General features: G+C 36.8%; 1 long non-coding RNA gene across 1 annotated transcript; it reads left to right on the top strand.

Moving 5' to 3' along the window:
* Positions 1 to 4716: 4716 nt before the first annotated feature.
* LOC141440428 (uncharacterized) lies at positions 4717 to 10071 on the top strand. The gene is made up of 3 exons (XR_012452696.1): positions 4717 to 4988; positions 5630 to 6243; positions 7272 to 10071. It is a non-coding gene; the product is annotated as an uncharacterized lncRNA (long non-coding RNA).
* The last annotated feature ends 3373 nt before the right edge of the window (positions 10072 to 13444 follow it).

The following is a 13444-nucleotide window of genomic DNA, read 5'->3' as shown; positions in this document are numbered from 1 at the left end:
ATGCTTGCTTGCATGCATGCTTGGTAACATGCCTCCATGTTCGCTAGCGTGCATGCTTGCTTGCATGCTTGCTTGCCTGCTTGCATGCTTGGTAACATGCCTCCATGTTCGCTAGCGTGCATGCTTGCTTGCATGCTTGCTTGCATTCTTGCATGCCTGCTTGCATGATTGGTTACATGCTTCCATGTTCGCTAGCGTGCATGCTTGCTTGCATGCATGCTTGGTTACATACTTCCATATTCGCTAGCGTGCATGCTTTCTTGCATGCTTGCTTGCATGCTTGCATGCCTGCTTCCAAGCTTGCTTGCATGCTTGCTTGCATTCTTGCATACCTGCTTGCATGCTTGGTTACATGCTTCCATGTTTGCTAGCGTGCATGCTTTCTTGCATGCTTGCTTGCATGCATGCTTGGTAACATGCCTCCATGTTCGCTAGCGTGCATGCTTGCATGCTTGCTTGCATTCTTGCATGCCTGCTTGCATGATTGGTTACATGCTTCCATGTTCGCTAGCGTGCATGCTTGCTTGGTTACATGCTTCCATGTTCGCTAGCGTGCATGCTTTCTTGCATGCTTGCTTGCATGCTTGCATGCCTGCTTCCAAGCTTGCATGCCTGCTTCCAAGCTTGCTTGCATGCATGCTTGGTAACATGCCTCCATGTTCGCTAGCGTGCATGCTTGCTTGCATGCTTGCTTGCATGCTTGCTTGCATGCTTGCTTGAATACATGCTTCATTGCGTGCTCGCTTGCATGCATTGTTACTTGCATACATACTTGCTTGCATACTTGGTTGCATGCTTGCTTGCATGCTCGCATGCGTGCATGGTTACTTGCATACTGGCTTGCATGCATGCTTGCTCCCTCGCTTGCGTGCTCGCATTGATTCCTCACTATAAAAAAAAGTACATGGCTAATAAGGTAACAACAATATAAATTGATTTAAGGCAGAACGAAGTTTGCGGGGCCAGCTAGTGCTTAAATATAACTTATAACGTTAGTGTTTTCGCATTGGTTTTTTTTTACAATCCATACTATATAATATTATAAATCGAAAGTAACTCTGTCTGTCTGTCTGTCTGTCTGTCTGTTACGCTTTCACGCCAAAACCGCTGAACCGATTTGGATGAAATTTGGTACAGAGATAGAATAGACCTTGGGAAAGAACATAGGCTATGTTTTATCGCGAAAAAGAGGCTTTAAGGGGTTGAAATAGGGGATGCAAGTTTATATGGTGGAAGTTCGTCGCTATCGAAGATAAAACCATGAAACTTGGCATTTAGGAACTTAATAAAAAATAAGTCGATATTTGTAAGAGCTTTTTTGAAAATTCGACCTGTGAGGGGATGAAATAGGGCATGAAAGTTCATATGGAAGGTCGTCATTATCGAAGATCAATCGATGAGTCTTTATTAAACTTGCCATTTCGGCACGTGATTAAGAGATCAATATACGTTTGATCGCGCGTTTTTTTAAATTCTTCCTGTGTGGGGGTGAAATAGGGGATGAAAGTTTGTATGGAAGATCGTCGTTGTCGAAGATAAATCGATGGTTCTTTGTGAAACTTGGCATTTGGGCACGTGATAAGAGATAAATAGATATTTGTTCGCACGTTTTTTAAAATTCTTCCTGTGTGAGGGTGAAATAGTGGATGAAAGTTTATATGAAGGTCGTCATTGTCGAATATAAATCGATTGTATTTTATGAAACTTTGCTTTTGGGCACTTATAAAAAATAAAATAGATATTTGCTCAAGCGTTTTTGAAAATTTTACCTGCGAGGGGATGAAAACTTATATGGAACATCGTCATTATCACAGATAAATCGATGAATCTTTGTATTTAGGTATTCGATAAGAACAAAAAAACTGGTTAAATTCGACTCAGACTCGCGCATCAAGGGTTCCGTACGTAGGTATTTATGAATGAATATCCAGTGTTAGGAAAAAAAATGCTAATAGAGCTTTAAACAAAATTCCAAGTTTTTAGGACAGCCGGAAGTACCCTAAACCTTTTTCTGTTAAGGCGATTTGTATGGAAACACCTTTTTAATGACTGTAGCTTTTGATTGCGTTAATTTAGAAGTTCGATTTTTTCACAGTTTCCGGGACTATTGACCTGAGCTTCGGGTTTTAATTTCTACTCGATACATACTCCGCGCGTTTACGGGATAAAGGGTCTAAGGGTTCCATTTTTTTCCTTTTGAGGTACGGAACCCTAAAAAACATTTGTTCGGGCTCTTTTCACATTTCGTCATTTTTCATACTTGAAAATATGGGGATGAAAGTTCTTAAGGAATTCCAAACAAATTTACTATAAGTATACCTACTTATCGGAAAAATGTGTAGCTATGCTTAGTAAGAATGAAGTCTTAATTATAATCCTACACTCCTAACTTACAATAAAGGACGTAAGATGTCAAGAGTTCACTATGAAGAATTAGTCCTTTTGTGTTGGCAGGGTAGAATACACGTCATATTGCTAAAATATGGCTACCCGCAAAATATTTATGTTTTAGAATGAATAGGTAGAAGAACAAAAAAAAATAGTTTAGATATAAAGCAATGTATTAAAATAGCTTATTTTCAGTAAACCGTAGAGGTTTCTATGTGCTATTATTGGCAGAATAGGTACCCTAAATAAATTAAACACTTTCCAAAGTTACTATTCCACGCGACGAAGTCGCGGGCAAAAGCTGTTTAACCATAAATATTAAAGTTTTTGATAAGCTGTAACTTTATACGTGACGAACATTAAACGTTCGGCCACGTGATTTTTATCACACAGGTCATCGAGTTCAGGCAATTTGGTGGAATGGTTAAAAATACGAATGTGCACGCACTAGGCGAGAATCATTTTCCTTATATTTGCAAATTTACCAAGGCTAACAGTGCTCCACAATTTAGGTTTTTAGGCAAAGATAATATTGGAATATAATATATACAATTAATATATATATAATATATACTATTAATTTTGTATTCCTATCATATTATTGTATATTTCAAAATATACAAGGTGGTTTAAAATTAGTTCGGAATATAGCAGAGCCTCGATAATCCGATTCACTCGGTAATTTGATTATGATTACACACAGATGACCAAACATGTGAAAGTAAACAAAATCCACAAGAAATATGTCTAAATAATCTATTGTATCCAGGCGTTACTTTGCGAAGGTCCATATTATCAATCAACTATAAACGATTAAGTACTTTGCTCACCCGCTTCCTAAAAGGTTAGGTCGCGGGTGAGTAAAGTAATTATGTATAGTTTAACGACCAGATAGCCAAGTGGTTAGAGAACCTGACTACGAAGCTTGAGGTACCGGGTTCGATCCCCGGCCGGGGCAGATATTTGTATAAATAATACGAATGTTTGTTGTCGGGTCTTGGATGTTTACCTAATATGTATTTAAGTATGTATTTATCTATATAATTATGTTTATCCGGATGCCTTAGTAATACCCGTAGTACCTACAAGCTTTGTTTAAAGATAAATATAAAGATAAAGTAAAATTTATTGCCACAACACATAGTACAAGGAAGAATTATTACAGATAATTACAAACTTAGTATAAAGAAGACTTATTAAATTACCAATTAATATAAAAACTAGACTTAAACACTAACATTTGCTGTGGCAATTGGGATGTACTCAACGTATGCTGTGAGTTAGGGCACAGAATAAGTAATAGTACAGTTAGGGTTCCATAGGCGGCCCTGACTGGCACAGCGCTGAGTTTAGTTTGGGACTAGGTCAATTGGTGTCAAGTGTCCCATGATATTTATTATTTTTATTTATTTTAGTTCATTACATAGTTGTGTCTAAAATACCAAATAGTTACTAGCTCCAGTGGTTTCAGTGTTGCGTTGTCTGTTAGTGAATCATTCACGTCACTTTTTTAGGGTTCCGGAGCCAAAATGGCAAAAACGGAACCCTTACAGTTTCGCCATGTCTGTCTGTCCGTCCGCGGCTTTGCTCAGGGACTATCAATGCTAGAAAGCTGTAATTTTGCACGGATTATGCCGTCAAAATCCCATAGACGTAAAGTGGGGGTGTTTTTTTTTCTCATCCAGCCCTATAGTGTGGGGTATCGTTGGATTGGTCTTTTAAAACCATTAGGGGCTTGCTAAGATGATTTTTCAATTCATTGATTTTTTTGCGAAATATTCAACTTTAAATTGTAAATTTTCAGTAAATCGAGCGTCCCCCCCTCTAAAATCTAAACCGGTGGGTGGAAAAATTTGAAAAAATTCAGAATGGTAGTAAGTATATCAAACTTTGAAGGAAAACTATAACGGCTAAGTTTGCTTGAGAATTATTAGTAGTTTAAGAGTAAATAGCAGCCTAAGGTATAAAATTGACCTAAACTTGGAAGATTCCGTATAAAATACGAAATCCTTAGAAAAATATTACTTATTTTTTTCGTAATGGCTACGGAACCCTATTTCGGGCGTGTCCAACATGCTCTTGGCCGATTTTTATAGGTAGGTATAGATTTCGTGGTTTTAACACTGGACCAGTCCATGCTATTGAGTTATCACGCCGTATTACCTACTCGTAGATTAAAATATATTTGGTAACAAAACGCAGTCTTTGTTCAAGGCAGAAGTACTGTTTTTGTTTGTATCGACTTCATTTTAATTTGGTCTGCGATTTCAGATAATTGTATGAGTGTTATTCTCGTGTATTAATAATTAATTATAGTTTCTTCCTCATTAATATAACACGTTCGTGGCTGATTGCACGCATTGGAACATTTAAGAAGTATAATCATTTCTTAAATTTTAATACTTAACTAATTATCTCAATTCTTGTTTATATCTGAAATAGTAAGAAATAGGCCGCTAGTGTCTTGGAGCAATTATCCTCATTTGACGAGTAGAATGTTCTCTTAAAGTTAACAGTAACCAAAAATAACGCGGTGTATGTCGTGATGTCACTATCAGTTATACTTACTAACCGGGTCATAAGAAAAACAATCTGAAAGGGTAAGTTTTTAAATCTCTTATCTTCTAAAGATACTTTTTTGTCTGTATTTAGGGTGGTTTGTTACCATGGCACAAAAATAATATTCCTAGCTCAGCTAAAACTACTCGTATTCAGTTTAGGGCGTTGGTTTAACTTGAAAAAGTAGGTATATGTAGACATTCTTATTCAGACTGAACTAGTTGTTTTGTATTTCGAATCCGTGTCTGGGGCCTCGGGCTCACAGCTAAGTTTTTCGAAATTCATATATACAAAATTACATTTGAAAGTTTACAACTTAACTAGTAAATCTACAACTAGCTTTACAATGAAAGAAAATATTTTATTGTCACTTGAGCCGGCCAGTACTTATTTATAAAAACACCCAATATATCAAAGTTTCGCTCCTTGGTGATCATGTATACACCCCCTCCCGCCCAAATCATCATCACATCACCATTAGCCGGTTGTTTGAACAAAGGCTAACAACCACCACCTCCTGTATCCACAGGTTGCCCTAACATCTCGCGACATCGTCGGTCCATTGTAGGCCTGCGTCTTCCACTTCATGATTGCCACTTGACCTAACCCAACAGTGTTTTCTTATTCAAGCGATATGGTCTGTATATTGCCACATCATCATTATCAAAATATGAAAGTTTAGTTGTTCCAGGTATGGCTGCACGAGCGGTGTGGTGGATTGCAGCGGCATTGGTTATTTCCACGGATAACGCCCTCAGCGACTCCACCTTTTTAGACTTTCCCTGGTTACGCTACTTACACTGTTACAATCAGCATAAAGAAGCAGACCAACCAGAAGCAGTACATTACAACATCACAGACCTGGACTTACACGATAGCAACATCACCGCACTCAATGCGTTCAACATCAAATGCTACCCTAATCTTCTCCAGCTTAATCTAAACGGCAACAAAATTAGAAGAATCGGAATTGACGCTTTTAATTCAGTTGTTGCATTGCAAAATTTGTTTCTAGAAGACAACGCGTTTTTGGGGGAAAAGTTAGCACCAAATTTATTTAGTAAGTGCCTACAATTGAGGACTATCAACTTTTCTGGCAACGACATGTCAGACACGCCAGCAGTGCTGTTGCGGGGATTAAGCAGATTAGAGTCTCTTTATATGAACTCGTGCTCTCTACTTGAAATGCCACCTATCTTGACATATTCTGTTCTTCCCAATCTGAAGATGCTTCAATTGAAAAACAACAAAATCTCAAGAGTTGAGCATCTGTCATTTGTCAATGTCAGCAATCTAGTAAGTATCTATCTGTCCAACAATGAATTAATTTATTTACATGAAGATCTTTTGAAACCTTTGACTACTATAGTGCATATTTTCTTGCCTGGTAACAGAATAAGGTATATTCCGGAAGGTTTTTTTCATAACAAGTCTTCTTTATCTTATATAGATTTATCTTATAATTTTATTGAAAATGTGCCTACAGAAGCGTTTTTCGGTACTGGCCTGAAGATTCTGAATCTAAGTGGCAATAAACTGACTTATTTGTCTGGTCAATTCTGTTCAAAACTTCGGAGTATCGGTGTCGGTTTAGAACAGTTCTATTTTGCTGGAAACCCCTGGCAGTGCTCGTGTCTGAATGAAGTGCTAGTCGAAACCAAAAGGCTGAATATATGGTACGAGTTTATTGGCAACCATAACGACAGATTTAAATATGACGGGAAGCACCCTGTGTGTATTATGACTGATAATTTCAAGTGTCATAGAATAGAGATCTATCAGAATTTGTTTTACAATGTTATAAATGGTAGATAATTAAAATAGGTAGTACAGTTTAACTTAACGGCTATTTAAACTGTGTTATAACTAATTATGAAACATATAAGTGAGTTAAATATTACATACAAGATACTCGTACGCGTGAAAAACAATACCTCTCCTTGCAGTTGGGTAAAAAGAGCTTACTTGTGAATGAAAACATTATTTTTGCAAGGTTTGAGTCAAGATTTTTTTTTATATTATTGTCCATGTGAAGAAACTTACACTTAAATTTTAAACCAAATACTAACGTGTTCATGTTGTAGTTTTAGTTTAGCTCATATTATGTTGTTTTTTTTTAATTTCATACTTTATAAGTATAACATAACATAGGTACATAATGTAAATAGAATGAAGATAATTATAAAAAAACAACTTATTCTGTGAATATTTGTTTTAATTACAATACCTATTTAAAAGTAAGTTTCGTAATCTACTATTGACCGACCCTTTTTTTCACAGCGTAATATTTAATTTCAAACAGAGGTCTCATTTCTTTGTTACAGCGCTGACTACCACCAAACGACAGTTCTGGCACGCGCTAAATTCAGAAGTCGAAGTTCATATCGTACCATCCCTCTCACTCTCTCATTAAAAAATATTAGCACAAGCGGGACGGCAAGATACGAAGTTCAAATTTTGCACTTGGTAGTAGGCAGCCCCGGATGTAAGGGCAAACCGGGCCGGGGCACTTGCCCCGGGCAGCAGTTTCATCGGGGCGCCAAATCCTTGAGACAAGAAATGAAGAAGAAAAACACTACTCATTGGCAGTTTTAACAGTTTTTCTCACACTGTAGGGAGGGGGCGCCACCATCAAGGAAAAAAAATCGTAGGTCCGGGGCAGCACTACGCTACGTGTATTCAGCAGTTATAGAACTAAACAATACTAAATTAACCAAATAAATATCTCGGGCCAAATAATATCAATTGACCTCATTTGACCTAGTCCTAAAGTAAGCAAAGCTTGTGTTATGGTATTACGCAATGTATAAACATACTTAAATAGATAACGACACATATTGACCACGTAAGAATCGAGAACAAATATAATACCTATTCATAATTTTCATAATAATGTCTGCCCCGACCGGGGATCGGTCGAACCAGGACCTCAAATTATGTACCTACCTACTCAGGTACTAATTGCAATTGTAATTACAACTACTTAGTTGTTTCTATCTCACACAAAACTGAATAGAAAAAGACAAACTCTAAAGATCTCTAATACAATTTCCTCATCGTCGTGGAAGTTTTACGCCGAAGTAGAATTAAATTGGACCTTTCTACATAGCGAACGGACTCTATGGAGCTAGCTCGCGATTTACATAAGACAATCCTTTACTCCACCTACTCAAAGGGTGTCGCAGACAACTAAAACGAAGAAGTACTAAGCAATTCAAATAATATTATACTTGTGTAGCGACTCTTAGCGCCATCTAGTGACCCAATATCATCCTCCTGGAGAGATGCTCTCTATTGTTGCAATTTTGTAGCCTCTCCCCACACTAGTTTACAATTTACATTTTCGGGGTAGTTATTAAGTGAGTTATTTAGGTTTCTTTCGGAACTAAATAATAAACTCGGAATATTTCAGCAAACTGTAAGATTAAATAATTTTTAAGAAACGCCTCTGTAAGAGTTATGTATCGGAATTGTTAATTCTAAATATAGTACAGGTTAAAAACTTAAATAAATGATATGATGTATGAAAATATATGTCCAGATACATATTCATTTATTTATATGTTGTTTTAGTCAAACTAATCAAAACGTCTGATAAAAGCCCAGCCCATACATTTTTATTTTTACTAAAATCCCTTATCACATTGTTTTAAATTAACTTTACGAGCAGATACGAGTAACAGTTACTGACAATAGTGACATATCTTAGCACAAAGTATTCTTTGACTCTTCCGAAATAAATCCATCATAGAGCATTGAGGACGTCACCTGATCCATGGAAATGGGTTTTCTTACGCTCTTCGTAGTTTATAAAGGACCTCGTCCATTTTAGCTGTTACAGTACAGCGCATTAGCACAGTTAGTTGTGTGTGCTCTACTGCCCTCACAAACACAAAGGCAGTATCTAAAAAAAACATTTTTGAGTTATTAACCCTTTAACCGCCATTGTCTGAATTATAAGACAAAAATTATCCAGCTCATTTCGCCGCAGTCTTATAATTAAGACAAAATGTTCACGTGTGGCCGTTTCACTTTTGCGGGCACATAAAATCATATATTTTTTTTTTTAATTTCTTTTTCTTTTTATTTGTGTTTGCTGTTAATTGTAGTTTTTTTAGTTTTGTTGTATTTGTGTGTCTTTGTGAATGTGAATAAATGTCGTCTATTGTATTCTATTCTATTCTAAATGTTATATAGTTTCGGTGTAGGTGATACGGGCACGTACGAATGAAAACGTATTGGCGGTTAAAAGGTTAATACTATTGCATAGCTTAAGACATTCTGCATCACATAGTATAAATAACTCAAAAGTGATTATTTTATGATACCGCCTTTTGGCTTAGGACAGTATATAAGAGTACTGAAAATAATGTACAGTCACTTGCACCAATTTCGGACACAACAAACAAAGTCATCTATTTATATTGTCTGTGCTATATGGCCTTACCCAACGAGCTACTTCGCTTGACTACGACAGTGACCCTCGTTTTAAGTTAGGACTATTTTTGTCTTTTTAGTCTTTCTCTTTTCGTAACCTGTCACGAATAAATGTTTTATTATTCTTTCTTTCTTCAAAGGTTTCTTTAGAGGCATTTGGTGAAGGATTTGAAGAACTTTTGTGGGGTTCACTTGAACTGATTTATTTACGATAAATGCTAGCTTATACATAATACTATACTAGAATGTTTTCTCAGATAGACTAGCTTATAGCAGCATCCCAAACCTATCGATACGATCCAGATAAACCATGTACTAAGACGTAGTGTTTACCTTGCATTTTGTGTCTATACAGGATGTTAATTAAATAACTGAAACCAAGAAAGTAGTCTGCTCAGAATCCAGAGTAAAATCGATTTTAAATCAGGTTGTGTTTGTGTTTTTAAATCCCTTTTTTATTGTGTCGAGTCTAAAAGTTACGAATGCAACATGCTCCAATTTATTGTTTTAGCGGGGTTAATACTGGCCGTTTTGCTGTTTGATTTTCTTCTAAAAATGTCGAAGTGCAACAGACAAATGCAAATGAGTCAAAAATCAAGTAGAATTAGCAAAACACACGAATATTTTTTGAAAATAATTAAAGTACTTATTCGAAAATAAATGCAACCATCTAACTTAAAATGAAAAAAATATTTTTGGGGTTTCTGAAGTTTTCAGTTATTTAATTAACACCCTGAATAATTTTTTTGTACTGTATTGTGGTGTGCAATAAATAATATTTGTATTGCATTGTACTTAGTCTTAGTATTGCTCATAGTCACTCTTTACCACTGGTACATAAATATGGTTGATCATACAGGGATCACTAAGTTCTGAACTAAGCGTATAGACGCTGTCAGGATACGAGCTAAGTTTTAAGCACTAGCTTAAGCTCGACTTTATTGCAAACAACTTGTCCGTGAGAGTTAGGTACTGTCTTTGCAACAACTCTGTGCTTTGCTGAGATTCCTGGCGTTGTCATGCCAATCCCTATCTGATATCAAATTCTATTGATGTTATATTATAGTTATTATTATAGAATTAACTTGCAAATAAAATACAATTTAGAAAAGAATGACAATAATAAAATAACACACCATATTATACGAAAAACCACTTAAAAAAATACATTCAATTAAAAAGAAGCTAGCGAAGGACGACATCATCACAGATGAAGTCCCAAGAACAACGCTCCTGAAGCCTGGTTCGGTCTGCAATTTTCCTTTTACTATCAAAACATTTTCCTCGACAAACAATATTTGTTTAGTTCATTTATTTTCTATTTCGTATAAAACAGATAAACAAATACAACCGCCGAGCGACCGCCACTCAAAATAACATTTGGCACGTGGCTCTTGTGTACAGTCAGCACTAATATCTGACACAACAAAGCGTGCATGAATGTCTGATACGACTTTATTTCTAGGGCCAGTAGGACGAGTCAGATCAGATATTTTTGCACGCTCCGCTGTAGTAAATATTAATGCAGGTGGTAGTGTACAGTAAAAACACGACACAAAACGAAACGAACGAAAATTTTAACAGAAACTTATTGCTGACTCCCACACTCAAAGTGAAAGTCAAAATATCTTAATTCAATTTAGGCTATAACAAGCACTTATGAATGTCAAAAAAATTTACCACCGGTTCGGAAAAACCTCTGTTGAGAAGAATCCGGCAAGAAACTCAACGAGGTATATTTTTTTAAAACAGATTATCAGCCTATCCTAGTCCACTGCTGACAACCAACCAACTCCAACCAACCAACTGCACGCCATTGAGCACGATCCTCGGCCGGTCTCATCCAGTTCTTGCCAGCCACCTTGTTAAGATCATCGCTGAACCTAGTCTGAGGGCGTCTCACGACACGCTTGCCGATCCGCGGTCTCCACTCAATAACTCGTTTACCCCAGCAGTTATCGGTTCTTCGTCTGATATGGCCAGTCCACATGCCACTTCAGTTTGCTTATCCGGTGAGCTATGTCGATGACTTAAGTTTTCTGTCGGATCTATTCATTCCGTATTCGATCCTTCAGAAAAACTCCGAGCATTAACAGCTCTTACAGAACCTACCTAGTTTTTAATATGTTATAAAATGTACGTTATAAGCTATAAAATAATGGGCAATGGGCGGTCTGGACGTGATTACACCCTCGCCGAGCCTTTGATACGGACATGTTTTGAAGCTTTTATAAGATACATGTCGCTTTAAACGAAAATAAACTTTAAACGTACACCGCTGTTATATATTATAACTTAAGATATATTATAGCGCTATAATATTATGCTATGCTTACCTATCTATCAAAACCGCAGTGAAAATAGGAATTTAACTAGCATATATTTTTGTACCTTCGTTTACCTATCATCAGCCGGAAGACGTCCACTGCTGGACAAAGGCCTCCCCCCTTAGAACGCCACAATGAACGACAACTCGCCACTTGCATCCACCGGTTTCCCGCTACTCTCACGATGTCGTCAGTCCACCTGGTGGGAGGCCTGCCAACGCTTCGTCTTCCGGTTCGTGGTCGCCACTCGAGGACACTCATTTACCTATACCTAGTAGGTAACTCTTAACTTTAATCTGTGCTAGGTATAAGTAGTATAGTGTCCCAGCTAAAGAAGAGCCGAAGCCGAAACTTCATTTTAGAGTGAGAGGTCTCTTAGTATCTAAATTCATTTTGCAAACAAAAACAAGCCATAAACAGACTCCATAAAACCAAAAAAAAGTTACGTGACCAAAACAACATGCAGCACCGTCTACTTCAAATACAAACACGTAAAACCGTTTCTATTACTACCTTCAGCAACAGCCAATCCGAAGAAAATTCAATAAAACCACGCAGCGCAGAAACTCCAGCAAATTAGCAAACAAATCTCATTTACCGCATTAATCCGAAGAAAATCTATGACTCAATTAAATGCAAACAAATTATTTTGCTGGATCCTGATCCAAGATGGCGATTATTAATGTTGCCGCCGCCGGCCGAGTAGTGAGTTAAATTTATATCCTCACTAATCTACTGCTGTGATTCGGTGCGCACTGCCTACGTCATCGGTTTTTCCCCAAAGTCAAAGGCAAAGTCAAAATATCTTCATTCAATTTAGCCTACGATAAGCAATATATTGGCATACGCATCAGAGGCAATGCTTGCAGATTAAAATTATTTTTAAATTCTTTTATAGGTAACGGATGTCATACTTTGGTCTGTAAAATAACATAACCTTCGGTGAAACTATTGATTAGGCGAACTTTGTTGATCGTAGAATTTATAGATTGGTTTAGATTAGGTTAGATTTATCTTGTTATCCTGTGAATCCTGTTAAGTTGACAAAAAAAATTATTACTAATGTTTTGGTCAAAAAAATTATTCCAAAATACCACATCACAAGCTATGCATTTCACTCAAATTTTAATTTGTCATAAACAGTTCTCAATAAGTACTTTTTTTTTTATTCAACTGGATGGCAAACGAGCAAGTGGGTGTGAATACTTATCGCAATTATTCTTCAGAAACTATATATTATGAGTTTGAAAACGTACTTTTGTAAGAAAGGGATAGATATCACTAGTGGTTTTTAAGAAAAGAGACGCATAAACCTGCGTGTGCAGTATACACCTCTTTAGTTAGTATTAATCGAGAGGCTGCCGGCTATTTGCAATGGATATGTTCCCGGACAGACCAACTAATTAATGGATCATCTGGCGACCATAATGCTGCTGTATTTTTTAGCTAGTTTCGCCACGAATATTATATATAGCCTTTTCTCTGCTAATTTTCTATTGTATTTTTGACGACCGCCAAGTGATTCGCGAACCTGACTACGAAGCTTGAGGTCCCGGGTTCAATTCCCGGCCGGGGCAGATATTTGTATGAATAATACGAATCTTTGTTCTCGGGTCTTGGATGTTTAATATATATTTAAGTATGTATTTATCTATATAAGTATGTCTATCCTATCCGTTGCCTAGTGTCCATAATACAGGCTTTGCTAAGTTCGAGACTAGGTCAATTGGTGT

The sequence above is a fragment of the Choristoneura fumiferana genome, chromosome 22 (genome assembly GCF_025370935.1).
Source record: "Choristoneura fumiferana chromosome 22, NRCan_CFum_1, whole genome shotgun sequence".
In the NCBI taxonomy this organism is placed as follows: Eukaryota; Metazoa; Arthropoda; class Insecta; order Lepidoptera; family Tortricidae; genus Choristoneura; species Choristoneura fumiferana.
This window is presented reverse-complemented; position numbering and strand designations above follow the sequence as displayed.